Below are 20967 nucleotides of genomic sequence, written 5' to 3' on the forward strand. Positions count from 1 at the left end.
GTTCCTCAGATGTTCTTTTTAACTGCTGGAAATAGCCTACCTTGCTTGTCACCAGAAAGGTTTTCCTCTTTCCCCCCCGCCCTGTTGCTGGTGATGGCTCATCTTAAGTGATCACTCTCCTTACAGTGTGTATGATAAAACCCATTGTTTCATGTTCTCTGTGTGTGTATATAAATCTCCCCACTGTATTTTCCACCAAATGCATCCGATGAAGTGAGCTATAACTCACGAAAGCTTATACTCAAATAAACTTGTTAGTCTCTAAGGTGCCACGGGTACTCCTTTTCTTTTTGCGAATACAGACTACTGTATTCACGGCTGCTACTCTGAAACCATATGTCGTTAATATCACTTTTCACTGCCTCCCAGCTAGTTAACAAGTCTGCTGCTGTGAAAAGTGATATTAACATACAAATATCACTTTTCACAGAAGACTTACTAACTAGCAATTCTATTAAAAAACAAACCAAAAAAGCAAAAGGAACAACAAAAAGACAAGAACATGCAAAACACACTATTTGTGTTTCTATTCTGTTTAGAATAGTAAATAAATTAGTAAAGAATAGAGACAACTGTACGTTGTTATTATTGAGTCTGCAAAAAAACCCTACGTAAATAAATTACAACCATTTGGACCGGTATATGCGTATATCTACTTGTTTTTCCTAAAGCTAGTTAAGTTTTTTGGAAAAATTGTCATATTGGCCACCAGCAAGAGTTGGTGCCGCACTTTGAGGTCACCCAAAAATTTGTTGCGAAAACCCCTGCTCTCTCAGACAACATTTAGGTGCAGAAGCTACTGGTTATTTGTCACCTCCTCCCCGACTTCACAGTTCCCAAGACAAATTTTCTTGGAGCTCTGTAGGTTAAATTTCCAGTTTCTCATAATGGCATACTTGGATACTGTATGATGTAGGTTTCATAGAACCATTTATTAAAAGAGTTTAACCAAAATTACACAGTCCATTCAAATTTGTCTTTCATCCCAGAAAGGAGCAGGAATAAAATGTATACATGTGTTCCAAAAAAAATATTTTTTTTTAACAAAAACTACCCCTGGAAAGATATACACCTAGATTATTTACAGGTGAAATACTAGAGGGCAACAAACTATCTATCATCTGAGCTATCTATCTATCATTGCTTCTATCATCTGAGCTCTTTGCATACACCAGGGGCTCCCTGAAAATGGCAATGAAGTAACGGTTGAACAGATAGTTTATTAAAAGAAATTTTTAGGAATTTTAAGGATATTTTCCATTAATTTTCATAAATGAAAGTGTCTCCTTCAGCAGAGATTGAAGAATAGTGATTTCCTTCAAAGAAACTTGAATCACCCTCTTTTAAAATGGCTGCTACCTCCTATGATTCTGAAAAGATTTGATTCAGGCTGCCTTTAGTAAAGTTGGCCTTCTCAAAATAGCTGCCCTCTCTCATTTGTTCTCAATGGGACTGAAGACACAGACTGCCCTTAGCAAGGATGATTACTGCCTCCATTTACCTGTCTCTTGACAACCTAAGAGGCCACTGTCTTCCCTAAGGTAAATTTCTAGGTAAATTTCCAGACAAAAACTGCTTAGTTCTAGATTAATATTCATCTTTTTCTTTTGCTGACAATTTGTATTTAATATTTTTCAGTTCATTTATCTTTGACAGAGACTATTTGTATAATCACATTGAACACTCTGGTTAATATTGTGAAACAAAATGAAATGAACTGTTTCATAATGTGCTGTTTTAAATGTCCACATTTTGAAGCACAGAGACCATTTGATGACTTTCTATGCCCCAATCACCGCTAAAAATCTTTGGTAGGAAACCCTGGGATTCTAATTAGATATTTGAAAAGAGCCATCCTTAATGAATCAGTGTGTTGGATCACAAAAACATTGTTACAAAGATCCTAACTGCTAGTTTACCACCACCATTTAACCAATACAATGGAATTCTAAGGACCACTTCCATAAACAGCCATCACTTTAAAGGATCCCTATGGAAAGTCTCAAACAACATTTTATTCTTCTATTTGTTAGAGACCATCTCCACACAATTTTTTCAGGGCCTTTGCGTAGTCAATTAATTATGGCAGATTTCATCCCAGAGCTGTGCTCACATGAATGTGTGATGCTGCTACACAAACATGTTTTGCAAAACTCTAGAAAGAGTTAGTCACATCAGCACACTAGGTTCAGCTCTAATCAAAATAGGTAATCCCAATGCTTCTCAAATCGGAATGGACAAAATGCTATGGAAGAATATTTCCTTTTCCTGCTTCCAAAATATTTTTACTCTCCATTGAATATAGTATTAGTCCACACTAAAAATTAGTAACCTCTTTAAAAAAGTAATGCTGAATTATATCCCACATTTACATAAGAACCAGACCCAGGCTGTGTTAACTGATCAGAATTCATTAATAGGATCCAGACATGATCTGAATTGCACACAGAAATACAGCAAGATTTTATATTATCCCTGCTTTACAACCATAATTTGTCAGCAGGGTGTGAATCTAACACAAATGTAATTTTACAAAAAATAAAGACATTTGTGTTTTGACATACAATTAATTATAGATACATCTTGATTAGAAGCTGTATAAAATATCTATATTTGAGAAACTCAGAATACAGTACATTTTTCCAGACTTAAATTATTGATCTGCTATAGTATCGAGAAACCTCTTAAGAGTTCAGTATAAGCACTGTAACAATTCTTACAATACTTATATCCCTACAATATTATAGTTCCCCAAAACTACTACTGCAGATATTCTATGGCACTAATCTGAACTAAACAAAACCTAAACTTAACAATTTAAAGAATCAGTCCTTGTTGTGGTTAGAGTTGTGGTTAAAAAACAAAACAAAACAAAACAAAAAAACCAACAACAAGAAAACATTTTGGGTTAACTCCAGAGCAGAAACAAAGTTAGTATCTTTAAAAAGATGTATTAACCTTATGCCAAATTATTGACAGAAGATGAAAGGGAAAAAAGCCAGGAAATGCAAGTTCTGCAAACACTTGCCACTAACACAAGAACATACTAATAAAATGGGATTACGTTCAATATATTGCTCCCCTAAACATTTCTCTTTCCTCCCTCCTCAGACACAGACACACACAATTTTTTTTAAAGTGCTAAATGAAAATTATATATACACATACTTAAAGCCCATACATCAAAAAATTTTGCTAGTAAGTTTCCTTCAGATCAAATGTATAACTCAAAACCTAAAAGCATAGATTTACCATGAAATTGCTGACAAAATTAATAATTACAAATAGCTATTAAAACCTAGGAAAAACTAATGGATCACCAGCTTTGAGGCAGTTGTAGTGTTTCTACTTTGTTTGTAAGGTGGCCTATACAAGTAATTTTTAACAGTACATTTTCCAAGCTCTATAATAATATCAGAAATATCTAGTGTTAAATGTCAGAGCAAGCCCAATGTGGTGTGCCTGGTGATCAGCATTAGCAAGAACACAAATGTTTAACTCATGAAGTGTAACTGAGCAATTCTGCCATGTAAAAGCCCACCAGCAGAACCAATGGTGATATTATACATGGGTTGTACTGTATTTACAAAAATTTGTATTACGAAGTTATTGTAATTAAAAATTTTAGAGACTCTGCATTAATATATACCCCATTTTGGACATTAAAGTTGACTGGAAAAAACCTACACATCAGCCATGCCTCTATATAACATACTACAATTTATTACTGGATGATGACAGTATGCAGATAAGTAGAACGGTATGGGCTGAGCTAGAAATGATCTTCCATTTATTTTTAAATAAATACTGTTTGCCAAGAGTGACATAAATGACCCTACACCCTTGCATCACAGCAACCCCCGTGGTACATTTCCCCGATTCCAAATGGATTCCTGGCTGACCAGCAGCAATTGGGGGTTGCAAGATTCCACAAAGCAACCACCACTTGCTTCTCCACTGTCACTGCAGATCTCATTTTGGTGTCGCTGCGCTGGAGCTGGGGTGAGCTCTGCACACAGATCCAGGACTGTGGCCTTGCATGTCCAAAAGTTTTACAGCCAAGCTCATCATCCCAAACCTACATAATGATGCAATCCCACCAGTAAGTGCTTGTTTCTCGGGCTGAGAATCGGCACTATCTGCAGCTGTTCTGTGAATGCCACCAATAACTTTGAACTGTTTCTTTCTATGTCCCACAGCAATCTGGCCTCCAAGGAATTGTCATGTTCCCAGTGGCTCCACAAATACTGCAGAATCAGACATCCCATGCTCACAGCACTCATCACAATAGCGCAGAGCTGTGCAGGGTCCATGTTTCTCACAAAAATGGCAGATGTGCAGGTGTGACATGGATCCTAGTGGAGAGCCAGCTATGATCACTCAATTAGGGTGAACTACAAAGAATGGGGCAGACAATCACCATAAAGCTGGTGGATATTCCAATACCTAGATTTACCAAGCCAGCATACAACAGCTTTATTACTTCACATGTTACTCAGAAGTCCAAACAACACATTTCCCTTAAAGTGATCCAGCCTCAGGCCTCCATCCAGGTACCAACATCAAATATGATGAAAATTTCTGTAAATTTTACTTCATCATATAAAAGAAAAGGTTCTCCCAATCCCGAAGGAGCGGACACATTACCTCCCAGGTTAATGAATGTTTCAGATCTTACTCAAATACATGCTATAGCCAATTCTTATTAACTAAACTAAAATTTATTAAAAAACAAAAGAGAAGGAGTATGGTTAAAAGATCAATATATATACAGACATGAGTTCAAGTCATTGAGGTTCAGATTCACAGCAGAGATGGTGAGCTTTGTATTTGCAAAGAGTTCCTTTAGAATTCAGGTTTCAGAGTAGCAGCTGTGTTAGTCTGTATTCGCAAAAAGAAAAGGAGTACTTGCGGCACCTTAGAGACTAACAAATTTATTTGAGCATAAGCTTTCGTGAGCTACAGCTCACTCCATCGGATGCATTCAGTGGAAATTCACTGAATGCATCTGATGAAGTGAGCCGTAGCTCACGAAAGCTTATGCTCAAATAAATTTGTTAGTCTCTAAGGTGCCGCAAGTACTCCTTTTCTTTAGAATTCAGTTCGTAGGTCACAGTCCAATGTCCAAAACTCATATTCAGGGTGTACCAGCATAACTGGAACCTTGGTCTTGTCACTCAAACTTCTCCTGATGAAGTCTAAGCAGATCTCAGATGACAGATTCAGGACCCAAGGATCTTTTATACAATTTCATGTCTTTTGACAAGTTGGAATTCCTCAGGGAACAAAAGGTTTCAGAGTAGCAGCCGTGTTAGTCCGTATTCGCAAAAAGAAAGGGAGTACTTGTGACACCTTAGAGACTAACAAATTTATTTGAGCATAAGCTTTCATGAGCTACAGCTCACTTCAAGAACAAAAGGTAATCATTACGACTTTGAAGAAGGTCCATCACCGATACTTAGCTATATGAATTAACATAAGGCCATTTGCTTGTTCCTCAACCATTCACAGTACATTTCAAAGAGAGATGAATACTGAAATATCCCACGTTTACAATTCATTTACATTATAGGATGTTCTTCTGACCTCCGAATTATCAGAATACAGCATAGACAGGAACTGTTGATTACATTGTCCACCCTACTCATACATATGTAAATACAAAAAACCACAAACATTATTTCCCCACACATCTTCTGCGAGTTATTTATTTTGCAGGATGTTTAACCCTTTCTTGCCATGAGTCCCAGTGGGTCTGCAGGGATTTTGAAAAGAGGCACAAAACATTATGAAATGCAGATGAAATTATGGGATGTTGAAATCATGTTCCCAGTCATCCCTGCGTGACTCAGTTGCCCCCACAAGACACTGCAAAACCTTCCCAAAACACCCTGCGCTAGTTGGTGGCAAGTTGCACAGTGGGATAGCACCCAGACTGCACAGCTCTCTGCATCAAGGCAAGCACAGCTGGTGAGGACCCAACAGCCAACACGAAGTGTAACATCAATATGCAAAAGCAATTTAATTACTGCGGTGACTGCATATAGATGTAATTTAGGTTGACAATTTTGTAATGTAGACATGCTCCCATTAAGTTTCTTCTGCTGCCATTAAAATAACCTTCATTCTCAACCTCCTGACCACCTCTTCCCAACCACATGGCTCACAGCTGAAAACACTCATTGATTTAAAACTTGTCAATGATTATGTAAGGATTTTTTTTTCCATTATATTATCCAGGCAGTCTGGGTCCCTTCCCCGGGCTTCAGTTTCCATGACATTGTCCAGGCAGCCCAGCTAAGATCCATTTTTACCTCACGTGTGTGTCAGGTAAGGAAGGAGTTTATAGCAGTTTCAGCAGCTCATCTTTCTGGGCCTCAGCTGTGGTGGCGTTCGCCAAATAGCCCAGCTAACCAGACTATCCTTTTGGATCCTGTACCCTCCTTACATGCAAGATGAGACTCTAGTTTCTTATCTCCCTTCTACCTGGCTCAATGGAACATTCCAGGGAGAATGCACTGTAATCCAGTTAATGCCCTCTTTTGCAAAAAGTAAGAGAGCAAGAGACCTGCAGGCAGGTCCCAGCAGGGCCAGGAAATAAAACAAAATGTCAGTGCCTGGGTGAAGCAAAATACAAATTCCACAGCAACAAAATCTGGTGACTTGTTTGAGAAGGATGGGACGCCTTAGCAGTCACTGTTTCAAACTCACACTTGATTCATGCTTTCAAGTTGGTCTCTGCAGCCATAAAGAGAGGTTTGTTTGTTTTTTTTTAATTGAGATTCTAGAGCACAGTTCTGTGGTAATTTCCATGAGCACTGAACTGCGAGGCACTGTTTATGCATTACATTGACATTGAGTTTCAGAGTAGCAGCCGTGTTAGTCTGTATTCGCAAAAAGAAAAGGAGTACTTGTGGCACCTTAGAGACTAACACATTTATTTGAGCATAAGCTTTCGTGAGCTACAGCTCACTTCATCGGATGCATTTGCTGGAAAATACAGTTGCTCAGAGTCCCCAGCTTTGCACTCAGGGACACAAGAAGAGTTCTTGACTATTTCTCTTTGTCAGTCCATTGAAGTCAGAATTTGCTGACCTTCAAGACAGTGCAAGGCTCATCTTTCAACTCAATCATATGCTTTGAAGAGGAAATAAGTTGTATTTTCAAGGTTGGGGTGGTATTTCAAGTATTATTTTACGTTGTAGCACTATTGCTGTAAATATCAGTGTTTGGAATGGGACACTACATTGTTTTAATTGATATTGTCCTTTGAGGGAATACTGTGGCTTTATTTAATGTAAATACACCCAGATGCTAGAATGATAGGTACATGTTTAATAAATAAAAGTGACCAGTAAGGTTTTACTAAAATATTTTCCTCCACAAGAGGGAGGAAATACACTGCTAATCTTCTTAGAAAACCACGTATAGGAAAGGTAACTCTCTAAGAACCTGAAAACTCAAGTGTAGACTTCCTGGTTTCCTCTGTTAAAGGTCTTGTCTCTACTAGGATTTAAAGTGGGCTGTTAACACATGTCAGGGTCTCAATGTGTGGATGAGATGATTATGTAAGTAGGAGGGGTTTAGATTTATTAGGGACTGGGGAAATTTTGGGAAAAGGGGGAGCCTATACAGGAAGGATGGGCTCCACCTAAACCAAAATGGACCTAGATTGCTGGCATTTAAAATTAAAAAGCAGAGCAGTTTTTAAACTAAGGGCTGAAGGAAAGCTAAAAGGTGCGGAGGAGCACATGGTTCGGACATCCCTTAGAAGATGATCTATTAATGGAGATTCTTTATGTCCCAGGAAGGAGGAGAGGATGGAAGATGATAAAATACAGGTAGGATCTGATGAGAAAAAGTCAAATGAAAAAAAAGTACCATTCAATTATACCATGTAATGACAGTGAGCCAAAAAGTGACAAGTTTTTAAAGTGCTTGCATGCCAGTGCTAGAAGTCTAAATAATAAGATGGGTGAACCAGAGTGCCTAATTTTAAATGAGGATATTGATATAATAGCCATCACAGAAACTTGGTGGAATGAGGATAATCAATGGGACACAGTAATACCAGGGTACACAATATATCAGGAGGACAGAACAGGTTGTGCTGGTGGGGGAGTGGCACTATATGTGAAAAAGCATAGAATCAAATGAACCAAAATCTTTAATGAACCAAACTGTATCACAGAATCTCTATGGATAGTAATTACATGCTCTAAGAACAACAACATAGCAGTAGGGATATATTACCGACCACCTGAAAAAGATGGCGATAGTCACTCTGAAATGCTCAGAGAGATTAGAAAGGCTATTAACATAAAAAATTCAATAATAAAGGGGGATTTCAACTATCCCCATATTGACAGAGTACATGTCACCTCATGACGGGATACAGAGATAAAGTTTCTTGACACCTTAAATGACTGCTTCTTGGAAAAGCTAGTCCTGGAACCCACAAGAGGGAGGCAATTCTTAATTTAGCCCTAAGTGGAGCACAGGATCTGGTCCAAGAGGTGAATATAGCTGGACCACTTGGTAATAGTGACCATAATATAATTAAATTTAACATCCCTGTGGCAGGGAAATCACCACAGCAGCCCAGCACTGTAGCATTTAATTTCCGAAAGGGGGACTACACAAAAATGAGGAGTTTGGTTAAACAGAAATTAAAAGGTATAGTGCCAAAAGTGAAATCCCTGCAAGCTGTATAGAAACTTTTTAAAGACACCATAATAGAGGCTCAATTTAAATGTATGCCCCAGATTAAAACACAGTCAGAGAACCAAAAAAGTGCCAGCATGGCTAAACACCAAAGTAAAAGAAGCAGTGAGAGGCAAAAAGGTATCCTTTCAAAAGTGGGAGTTAAATCCTAGTAAGGAAAATAGAAAGGAGCATAAACTCTGGCAAATGAAATGTAAAAATATAATTAGAAAGACCAAAAAAGAATTTGAAGAACAGATAGCCAAAGACTCAAAAAGTACACCTAAACAAAAATTTTTAAGTACATCAGAAGCAGGAAGCCTGCTAAACAACCAGTGGGGCCACTGGACAATCAAGATGCTAAAGGAGCACCCAAGGACGATAAGGCCATTGAGGAGAAACTAATGAATTCTTTGCATCAGTCTTCAAGGCTGAGGATGTGAGGGAGATTCCCAAACCTGAGCCATTTTTTTAGGACAATTTGAGGAACTGCCCCAGATTGAGGTGTCATTAGAGGAGGTTTTTGAACTGATAAACTAAACAGTAATAAGTCACAGAGACCAGACGGTATTCACCAAAGAGTTCTGAAGGAACTCAAATGTGAAACTGCAGAATTACTAACTGTAGTCTGTAACCTATCATTTAAATCAGTTTCTGTACCAAATGACTGGAGAATAGCTAACGTGACACCAATTTTTAAAAAGTGCTCCAGAGGTGATCCTGGCAATTACAGGTGAGTAAAACTGACTTCAGTACCAGGCAAACTGGTTGAAACTATTGTAAAAAACAAAATTGTCAGACACATAGATGAAACACAGGGGAAGAGTCAACATAGATTTTGTAAAGGGAACTCATGCCTCATCAATCTAGTAGAATTCTCTGAGGGGGTCAACAAGCATGTGGACAAGGGGAATCCAGTGGATATTGTGTGCTTGGATTTTCAGAAAGCCTTTGACAAGGTCCTCACCAAAGGCTCGTAAAGCAAAGTAAGCTGTCATGGGATAAGAGGAAAGGTCCTCTTATGGACTGGTAACTGGTTAAAAGACAGGAAACAAAGGGTAGGTATAAATGGTCAGTTTTCAGAATAGAGAGAGGCAAATAGTGGGGTCCCCCAAGGGTGTGTACTAGGCCCAGTCCTATTCAATATATTCATAAGTGATCTGGAAAAAAGGGTAAACAGTGAGGTGGCAAAATTTGCAATGATACAAAATTGCTCAAGATAGTTAAGTCCACAGCAGAGTGCCAAGAGCTACAAAGGAATCTCTCAAAACCAGATGACTAGGCAACAAAATGGCAGATGAAATTCAATGTTGATAAATGCAAAGTAATGCACATTGGAAAACATAATTCCAACTATACATATAAAATATGGGTCTAAATTGGTTACCAGCACTCAAGAAAGAGATCTTGGAATCAACTGTGGATAGTTCTCCAAAAACATTCACTTAATGTGCAGTGGCAGTCAAAAAAAAGTGAACATAATGTTGGGAATCATTAAGAAAGGGACAGATAATAAGACAGAAAATATCATATTGTCTCTATTTAAATCCATGGTATGCCCACTTCTTGAATACTGCATGCAGATGTGGTTGTCCCATCTCAAAAAAGATATATTGGAATTGGAAAAGGTTCAGAAAAGGGCAACAAAAATGATTAGGGATATGGAATGGCTGCCATATGAGGAAACATTATTAAGACTGACTTTTCAGCTTGGAAAAGAGATGACTAAGGGGGGATATGATAGAGGTCTATAAAATCATGACTGGTGTGGAGAAAATAAATAAGAGTGTTATTTATTCCTTCTCATAACACAAGAACTAGGGGTCACCAAATGAAATTAATAGGCAGCAGATTTAAAACAAACAAAAGGAAGTATTTTTTCCACACAATGTACAGTCAACCTGTGGAACTCCTTGCCAGAGGATGCTGTGAAGGCCAAGGCTATAACAGGGTTCAAAAAAGAACTAGATAAGTTAATGGAGGATAGGTCCATCAATGGCTATTAGCCAGGATGGACAGGGATGGTGTCCCTAGCCTCTGTTTGCCAGAAGCTGGTAATGGGTGACAGGTGCTGGATCACTTGGTGATTACCTGTTCTGTTCATTCCCTCTGGGGCACCTGGCATTGGCCACTGTGGGAAGACAGGATACCGGGCTAGACGGACCTTTGATCTGACCCAGTATGGCCATTTTTATGTTCTTATGTTAACTAACACATGTTAATTAACAAACATGTTGAACCAATGAAGTTAAAGCACAAGGGGAACCTAAGGCTTACCTTTACCAGTTAATACATGTAAAACCATAACTTAATTTATTGACACTAAGATTTTAGCGTGTGTTAGTTAACAGGTGTGCTAAACGTACCCCTCGTCTTCCTAGTGAAGAAAGGACCTGTACGAAGGACATCACTGCTATAAAACAGACCAAACAGTTTTTTCAATCTAATCACTATTTTTACTTTCTTATGGTTTTCTCAATTTTCACATAATTAATATCAGCCCAAAGGAGAATTTTTCTAGGAAGCTTCAAAAATTCAGACTAAAATTTTACAGTTATGACAGCATAGAAGAGTACATGCCTTTCTTAGAAAAAGTAAGTGAGATTCTTTTCACACTTTAACAACAAAAGAGCTCATTCAGTAAATGGAATACCATTTTTGCAAATATATATGATACTAACAGAATATTTGAATGCAGAGAATTAAGAAGATACAAACAAGAGCGTTTAAAAACAACAAAAATTGAGTACTTGCATGGCCAGACCATTATTTTAAAGTTTCTTATAACTTTAATTATGAACAAAATTTCTATTAATTTCCTAAGCAAGTGTCCTTATAGAAGACTCAGTCCATAGAAACTTTAAATTTTAATAACCAATGTGCTTTCAAGTATCTGCAACAAAAAATACCATAATTTTTGTTTAAACAGGATACCCCCCCCAACCCCCCCACACACAGGCAGAATCTTGAAAGCTCAATCAAATTTATTGAAACCGTTCCACATAAAAAAAAGTTAGATTTGGGCTAATAGAGAGAGGTTTTAGTCCAAAAGGCAAGTTGTTGAAACCACTATGAAGAAGTAAAAATAGGTGTTTAGAATGGGATGGCCTCAATGGTTTGAGTGTTGAGATATCACCATTACAAAATTTGTTGCTCTGATTACTCAAAGAGCTAATTAGTTTTATGAAATTTCAGAAAGAGAGAGCTAAGCAGCACATACTTCTTCCTACCTTGGAATCTTATGCCTGGTCTACACTGAAAAGTTTTACTAGTATAATTATCTTGGATAAGGATCTGACTTTTTGAACAGAATAATTACAGGTAAAAGCATTATATCATCCCCCTGCCAGTACAGGAACAGCTGTACAGATATAAAGCACCTTTATAGTAACATAACTATGTCCACACTGGGTGGGGGGAAAAGGGGGAAAGGTTGCAGGCATTATACAGCCATAGTTAAGGTTACAAACTTCCTAGCATGGATAAACCCTTACACACGAGTTTTGGTAGGCATCACTAAACACTGAACACCATCTGAATGACAAAAGCGTGCTAAGTACTCTACAGCAGTGGTTCTCAAAGCCCATCCGCTGCTTGTTCAGGGAAAGCCCCTGGCCGGCAGGATGGGTTGTTTACCTGCAGTGTACGCAGGTTCAGCCGATCGTGGCTCCCACTGGCCATGGTTCACTGCTTCAGGTCAGTGGGGGCTGTGGGAAGGGAAGCCAGCACATCCCTTAGACCGTGCCGCTTCCCGCAGCCCCCATTGGCCTGGAGCAGCGAACCGCAGCCAGTGGGAGCCACAATTGACCAAATCTGTGGATGCAGCAGGTAAACAAACTGGTCCGGCCCGCCAGGGGCTTTCTCTGAACAAGCGGCGGACCAGTTTTGAGAACCACTGCTCTACAGGACAAAGTGCAAGGGTTCCCTGCACCAAAGAGTTTACAACATAAATCATACAGAAAACAGTAGAAACACAAAGCCCAGATGAAGGAGCAACTTCACAGGGACGTAAGATTGTATTTTTGTTTTGTTTTTATACACACTTTTCTCTTTGATGCTATAAAACTGAAAAGCTTCACAGACAAACTGTTTTAATGAGAAATGTTAATAGCCCATTATATGTGCAGATACACTAGATTATTGTTTACTTCAGACCTGATCCAGCAGTCAATTCCACAAGTCAATTCCCACTGAGGTCACTAGTAGTTCTACATGTGAAGAGACTGCAGGATTACCCTTGTTTCAAAAAATTATATTCCTTCCTTCTCACCCACACAGTCTAAGACAAGACACCTTTAACTTTACTTTTAAATAAAAAAGAAAATTAACTATAAACTTCTAACATGGAAGGATCTATACTATCTGCTTAAGTAAAATAAAGGAATTAATGATTTGGGATATTTTTAAACCATTATAAATGTTATTTTACAATTTGGCCATACATTATTTTGATTTTTTTTTTTTAGTATGTAGAGTCAGTTACCAACCCTATTAGCTGTATTTTAGTCCACAAAATAGATTTTACGCCCCAAACTGAAAATATTCCTACATCAGAGATCACAGAACAAATGTCAGTCAGTCAGTTAGTTAGTTACAAGTGCAAAAAATAGACTGGGAACCCAGAGAGCATTGTACAATATCATCAAAATTGATTAACTTTATTACATAATCTTGAGCAAAATTGTTCACTCCTTTTTATGGAGAGAAGTAAAGTTTTGTTCAGAAGTCTGTCAAAAAGTAAGAAGGCCCTCAGCAAATTAGCTATGAAATATAATTAAATGTATTTTCAAGTATACTTATCTTTTCTTAGGCTACTATTGTTATTAAAAAATTACATGGACAGTAAAAAGAAAAGGAGTACTTGTGGCACCTTAGAGACTAACAAATTTATTAGAGCATAAGCTTTCGTGAGCTACAACTCACTTCATCGGATGCATTTTTGCCTGCATGAAGTGAGCTGTAGCTCACGAAAGCTTATGCTCTAATGAATTTGTTAGTCTCTAAGGTGCCACAAGTACTCCTTTTCTTTTTGCGAATACAGACCAACACGGCTGCTACTCTGAAACCTGTCATTATACATGGACAGTGTAACAAATCCTTAAAGATTATGAAAGCAGGCTAGAAACTGCTTAACTCTTGACTATAACACGTAAAAATTACATAGTAGATTAATACTAATTTAACAAATCAGAAGGCAAAGTAATTTAAAAACTTGTTCGCACAGTTTGACATTAGGGTCCCAACCACTGCAAATGACATCACTTTAAAAAAAAAAAAAAAAGCAAGATTTCCATCAGCAGCAGTATCAGAAAAGCTAACTAATATATTTTTTATTTTTAAATACATTTCAATTCAATGTAATGAAAAGTGTTAACCTAGCAATCTGAAATTTTTAAAAGGGTAAATAAGATTAAACTAGAGGGTCATACACTTCATTGCTTATGTAGGTGAAACTGAACATCTAGCAGGATCCTTTACCTCCATTATGACCAGGCCCCTCATCCCTGTGTCACCATTTGGTCATTCAGGGATGAGAATCCTGGCAAGGGGGCAGCTGGCCAGATCAGGGGATGAAAGGCTTCCAAGCACCCTGATTTCCACTAAAATCAGGCCCAGTGTCTCCTTTTGGTGCTCTAGGCCAGGGGTTCTCAAACTGGAGGTCGGGACCCGTAAAGGGATCACAAAGTTATTACATGGGGGGGAGGGGGTGTCACAAGCTGCCAGTCTCCACCCCAAATCCCATTTTACCTCCAGCATTTATAATGGAGTTAAACATATAAAAAACTCTTTTTAATATATAAAGCGGGGGGTCTCACTCAGAGGCTTGCTGTGCGAAAGGTGTCACCAGTACAAAAATCTGAGAACCCCTGCTCTAGGCAAAGGAAGTTCTCTAGTACCCTAACCCCACCCTGAGATCCCAACCTCGTGCTCATCTCCATAGAGACTTTACTTCCCTCCCCACTGCTGTATCCTGAATTTAGTGAGCCTGATTTTTCTGTCTCTTCCAATTTTCTTCGAAATCAATAGGGTTCTGCACATTGATACCAAAACTTTTCCTGGAACATTTGCAAGTGATTAGCTGCAGTTTTCAAAAGTTATCACATTACATACATGCAGGCAAAAATGTCATCAAGTTGAGTGGTAGGGCCTCACTTCATTTGTCCTATTATTCTGATTCCTTTGTCAACCCACAGGTCTAGGCAAATGGTCATGCACATGTTTAATGATATTTTACTTAAAAGTGTTCTGAATACTCACAGGATATAATGAAATACTACATTAGTGTAAATACTATTAGTTGGAACATTAACACACTATCCAGTTTTTCTATTAGCATTTGCATGATGAAAATATTGATTTTAATAGTGAATACAGCACACTTGATTCAAAGGTCTTGAGGAACAGCCATAAAATTCAGATAAACATGTTTAGGATGAAAGTGAGAGTTAACCAGCAGGTTTTTAAAAGACTGCTCCAGAACTGGGAACCAAGAGTACAGTCTTCTGAAATCCTGTTAGTAAGTTCTTCTGCTTTGAGCAAGCTATTAAACACCAGCTAACTGTAGTGCAGTCCCTTTAAAAGCCAGCTGATATGCAAAATCACTGCAGTCTCATCCAGTACCACCTGCAGGACATACACCCCTGGCTTCCTGAATTCCATTTAACTCATGTTTGGGTATTGTACACTAAAGAGTGATAACATGCTATTAACTTTGTTTATGACAAATTGTTTATGTAATCAACATGGGCAGAGCTTGAAAAATCTACTTATGATTACAGAGTGGAAAATTCCTTTCATAAGTGGGGCGTGAGCAAAGAAGCACTTCAACCAATAACTTTTGTAAAAGTCAAAGACTGACAGTCACTTGTCATAGTAAAGACAAAGACGACACTGTGGCATTCAATATCTACTATCACTCCATGATTCTAGTCCAAAAGACTGCTCACTATAAAAGCAAAGAGATGTTCTTCCAATGGCTGATGATAAGAATTCATCCTGGGATCTGAAAATTAAGCACAGTTCCTTCTGGCTCATAGCAATGGAAAATTCTGAAATCAGAACAGAAATCCTAATCCTGCAAACTCGTAAGGTCTGTCTATATGAGAAAGCTTTATCAGTTATACCAACATAGTTATATCAACCATGTGGGGACACTTGTTCTGGAACATGTGTGGGTTTTTTTTGGTTAGCATACAGCCTTTTCCCAAATGACAAATCAACCATAAAAAGGCACTCCCATACTGGAATAAAAGTATCTACTTTATACCAAGGCTTTATAATAGTATCAGTTTAAAATTCACACATCAGGTTATAGCCAAAAAACCTTAGCATGTAGACAAGGCCTAACTTTATTCATGCAAGTAGTTCCATTGTGCTCACCAGTTGTCCTGCTCATCCACCTGGGCACTAATGATATTGCCAAGTAGGCCCCTGCACAGTGACTTCACAGCTCTGGGAGCAAGTGTGATGTTCTTGTCCATCCTTCCCATTCCAGGCAGGGACACCAACTCACCAATTTAATGAGGAGGGCTTTAAATCAGGTTCAAAGAAGATAGGTGATATCAGCCCACAGGCAGGTATAAAAATGGTGACCTTAACAGAAGGGTCACAGGACCAACAAGAGGGAAACAGTGAGGGAATCTGCTAAACATCTTGAACGTCTATACAGAAATGCAAGGAGTAAGGAAAATAAACAAGAACAACTGGAAATATTAGTACATAAGCCAAATTACTACTTAACTGGCATCATAAAGACTGGGTGGATAAATCTCATGACTAGAATATTGGCATAGAGAATTATTCCATGTTCAGAAAGAACAGGCAGGGGGGAAAAAGGAGGCGGTGTTGCATTATACACCAAAATATGGACATTTATTGTGAGATCCCGAAGGAGATAAGAGGCAGACCAGTTGAAAGTCTCTGGGTGAAGAGGTAGTGTCCTGGTAGGGATCTACTACAGAACATCAATCAAGAGGAGGAGATAGATGAGGCATTTCTAGAACAAACAACAGAAATATCCAAAACACAAGTCCCAGTAGTAATGGAGAACTTTATCCAGACATCTGTTGGAAAAGTAACATGGCAAAACACAAGATATCCAATAAGTCTTTGGAACATATTGGGGAAAACTTCTTGTTTCAGAAGTAACTGGGGGGGGGGGGCGGGCAGTCAGTTTAGACTTGATTCCAACTAACAGGGAGGAACTGGTTGCAAATATGAAGGCTGACGGCAATTTGGATTAAAGTGATCATGAAACTATATTTTTCAAAATTCTAAGGGCAGGTCTGCACTACCGTTTAAGTCAATATAAAAAGTCACCCCCTTGAGTAACGCAAATTACGGCGACCTAAGCGCTGTCCACATTGGCGCTATGTTGGCAGGAGGGCGTTTCCCGCTGACATTACTTCACCTCTGTTAGAGGAGGAAGCTATTACGCTGACAGGAGAGAGCTCTCCCGTCGGCACAGAGTATCTTCACCAGGCATGCTACAGCAGCGCAGCTGTGCCAATGTAGTGCTTCTAGTATAGACTAGCCCTAAGAATAAATAATGAGTGAGAGCAGCAGAATAAGTATAATGGACTTCAAAAAAAGCATATATATATATAACAAACTCAGGGAACTGGTAGGCAAGTCCCATGGGAAGAAAAACCTAAGGGAAAAAAGTTCAGGAAAGCTGGCAGTTCCTGAAAGTGACAATATTAAAGGTGCAACAGCAAACTATCCTGATGCGAAGGAAAGATAGGAAAAATAGTAAGAACCAAATATGATTGCATCAGGATCCGAAAATCAAAAAGGAATTCTACAAAAAGAAGAAACAGACAAATTATTACAGTTGAATATAAAACAATATCATAAGCATGTAGGGACAAAAACAGAAAGGTTAAGGCAAAAATGAGTTACAACTACCCAGGGACATAAAGGGCAATAAGAAGAGGTTCTGTAAATACATTAGGGAGCAAGACAAAAACTAAGTAAAGCATAGGTCCTCTATTTAGCAGGAAGAAGAGCTAACAATGGATGACATCAAGAAGGCTGTGGCCTATTTGGCTTCAGTCTTCACTAAAAAAGTTAATGGTGACCAGATATTTAAGACAATTAGTATGAACAACAAAAGGGAAAGAATTCAAGCCAGGGAAAGAACATGTTAAAGAATATTTAGCTGAGTTAAATGTACTTAAGTAGACAGGACCACATAAAATTCATATTAGGGTGCTTAAGGAATGAGCTGAAACAATCTCTGAACTGTTAGCAATTATCTGTGTTAACTCAAGGAGGACAGAGTGAGGTCCCAAAGGACTAGAGAAGGGCAAGTCTAGTACCTATCTTTAAAGAGGGGAACAAAGAGGACCAGGGGAATTATAAACCAGTCAGCCTAATTTCAATACCTGGAAAGATACTGAACTAATTATTAAACAATCAGTTTGGAAACACCTACAGGATAACATGGTAATAAGCAATAGCCAACGTGAATTTGTCAAGAAGAAATCATGCCAAACCAACCTAATTTCCTTACTGAACAGGGTTGCTGGCCTAGCAGATAAGGGGAAGCTGTAGATGTGATATATCTTGATTTCAGCGATGCTTCTGACATAGTCTTCATGACGTTCTCAAAAGCCAACTAGGGGAAGCACGGTCTAGATGAAAATACTATATGGTGGGTGAACAACTGGTTGAAAGACCATACTTAAAGGGTCATTATCAATGGTATGTTCTCAAACTGGGGTCTGAAATTAACAAGATAAAATTCAATAAAGAAAACTGAAAAGTACCACAAGAACTGGAAGGAAAAAATTAAATGCAAAATGGAGACTAACTGGCGAGGACTATTGAAAAGGGTCGGAGGATTACAGTGGTAAACAAATTAAATATGAGCCAACAATGTGATACAGTTGCAAAAAAGTAATATTCTGGGTTGTATTAATAGGGCTGTCATATGAAAGACACAGGAGATAATTGTCCGACTCTACTCGGTGCTGGTGAGGCCTCAGCTGGAGTACTGTGCCCAGTTCTGAGCATGACACTTTAAGAAAGATGTGGACACACTGGAGTCCAGAGACGAGCAATAAATGTAATAAAAGTTTAGAAAACATGACCTATGAGGAAATGTTAAAAAACTGAGCAAATTTAGTTTTCAGAAAAGATGACGGGCGAGGGGAAAGGGGGAACCTGATAACAGTCTTCAAATGTGTTAAAGGCTGTTATAGAGAACAGTGATCAAAATTGTTCTCTATGTCCACTGAAGGTGGAACAAGAAGTAATGGGCTTAATCTTCAGCAAGGAAGATTTAGGTTAGATATTAGGAAAAACTTTGTAACTATAAGGATAGTTAAGTACTGGGATAGGCTTCCAAGGGATGTTGTAGAATCCCCATCATGGGAGGTTTTAAAGAACAGGTTAGACAAACACCTGTCAGGGTTGGTCTAGGTCGGTGCTTCTCAAGCTATCCGATGTGGGGGACCAGCAATTTTTTTTTTCAATTTGTGCACAGACCGGCACCAGTCTGCAGACCACCACTTTGAGTAGCACTGGTCTAGGTAACCTGGTCTTGCATCAGCACAGAAGGGCTGGACTAGATGACCTCTCTACATCCTTCCGGCCTTACATTTCAATATAACATTTCTATTAGTTATGATTGAAAATGTTATGGTAGTCCAAATATGAACAAATATATAAGTAATGCAGTGCTGTCTTCCTGAGCCTGAAGACAATACAAGCCAGTGCTTTGGCAGCTGCTCATAGCTTCCCCAGTTAACTCCCGTCAGTTTCGCAACTGCTATTTAGAAACTGGTGGGCTAGAGTGACGCTGGCAAGATTCATCAGGATGCTATGAGCAGAGGCAAACACTGAAGCTATTCACTGGGCAACAGAACCCTAAAAGCATAAGGGAGGTATACAGTACTGGAAAACCCACATTCCTTATAGCAGTTACTTTCCCCTTTCCCCTAAAATCCCCCCACCAAAAAAAACCCAGAAGCTTTCAAGAAGGAGCGGAACAAAAAAGCCCTCTACCTTTCAGCAACCTGAGTGAGGAAGGGGATGTTTCAAGTTCATCGCCTATGGATTGTCTACATTTGAAAGATATTGCAGATTAAGGTAGACTCTGAATTTAAAGCACAACTGCTTTTCTGAAATAGCTACCCATGTGAACACTTATTCCAGAATAACCCTGTCCACATGGGGAGCTATTCCAGTTAGTTTCCCCGTGTAGCCAAGCCCCTACTAACTAGAGGCTGACACGAAACATTGGAACCAGGTAGAAAACCCCGCAACTTGCCAGTTGGTAGGAGGGAGCTGAGCATCTCACCAGCTCCTGAACCTTACTGGAAGTCCCATCACATCTTTGCTATCAACCTCTGCCTTGTAGGTGACTAGTAAATGGTTAAAGTCTTTAGAAGATATAAAACTATATTACCATTGTGAGTTTTCATGTAATCATGAAAAGCCTAAATTGGATTTGCTAGAGGCAGCACTTCTTGTCAATGGTGGACAAGAAATACTGTTTATTTTTAGACATACAAGAAATAAATTTGAAAAAACTAAGTGAAATAGTTTCTGTGGCTGATGTGGGGGCAGGGAAACACAGGCACAGAGATTGCGTGAAGAAAAAAAAATCAACACTGTGTTTAGTGCAGCATACTAAAGCTAGTCCTTTTCAAGAGCTGGAGACACATCTTTCGTCCACTGTGCTACCACTACTGGCACTAGGAGGAGCTAGCTTATTCCTCCATCAAAAGTACTCTCCCTTTACTGGCTCCTGGGCCAGCCTCCATCACTTGTCCAGAGAAAAAGAACCAAGAAAGAAAGTAAATCTTGTCATTAAAACAATATGCCAGCTCTCGATAGCGCTAGCAGGTCCTGCACTGAGTAAAGGTGCTGTTTCTCTAGAACAGTCTGTAGTTTTTCATCCTCCTCTCCATTTTCATTAGTTCTCATTTCCTGTGTTTGTCTAATTTAGATTGCAAACTCCTCAATGTTGTGAATGTGTCTTATTTCTGTAAAGCATATACATCTATAACACTACATAAATATATTCGATCAGTGGTGGGTAACCTGCAGCCCATCAGGGTAATCTGCTGGCAGGCTGCAAGGCAGTCTGTTTACACTGACCGTCCACAGGCACAGCTGCCCACAGCTCCCAGTGGTCGTGGTTCGCCATTCCCGGACAAAGGGAGCTGCGAGAAGTGGCGCAGACTGGCCACTTTTCCCGCAGCTCCCGCCGGCCGAGAACTGCAAACCGTGGCCACTGGGAGCTTCAAAAGGCCG

At 39.0% G+C, this 20967-nt stretch overlaps 1 protein-coding gene and 1 long non-coding RNA gene across 6 annotated transcripts in view; one reads left to right on the forward strand and one right to left on the reverse strand.

Annotated features, from left to right (window-relative positions):
* Positions 1–20967, reverse strand: part of UBE2K (ubiquitin conjugating enzyme E2 K) — a 61033-nt gene that overhangs the window by 35873 nt on the left and 4193 nt on the right. The gene's annotated exons all lie outside the window — the stretch shown is intronic.
* On the forward strand, positions 4799–5472 carry LOC122460063. Its single transcript, XR_006281122.1, has 3 exons — positions 4799–4856; positions 5110–5291; positions 5420–5472. It is a non-coding gene; the product is annotated as an uncharacterized LOC122460063 (long non-coding RNA).

Source organism: Dermochelys coriacea, chromosome 4, assembly GCF_009764565.3.
Source record: "Dermochelys coriacea isolate rDerCor1 chromosome 4, rDerCor1.pri.v4, whole genome shotgun sequence".
Classification (NCBI taxonomy): domain Eukaryota; kingdom Metazoa; phylum Chordata; order Testudines; family Dermochelyidae; genus Dermochelys; species Dermochelys coriacea.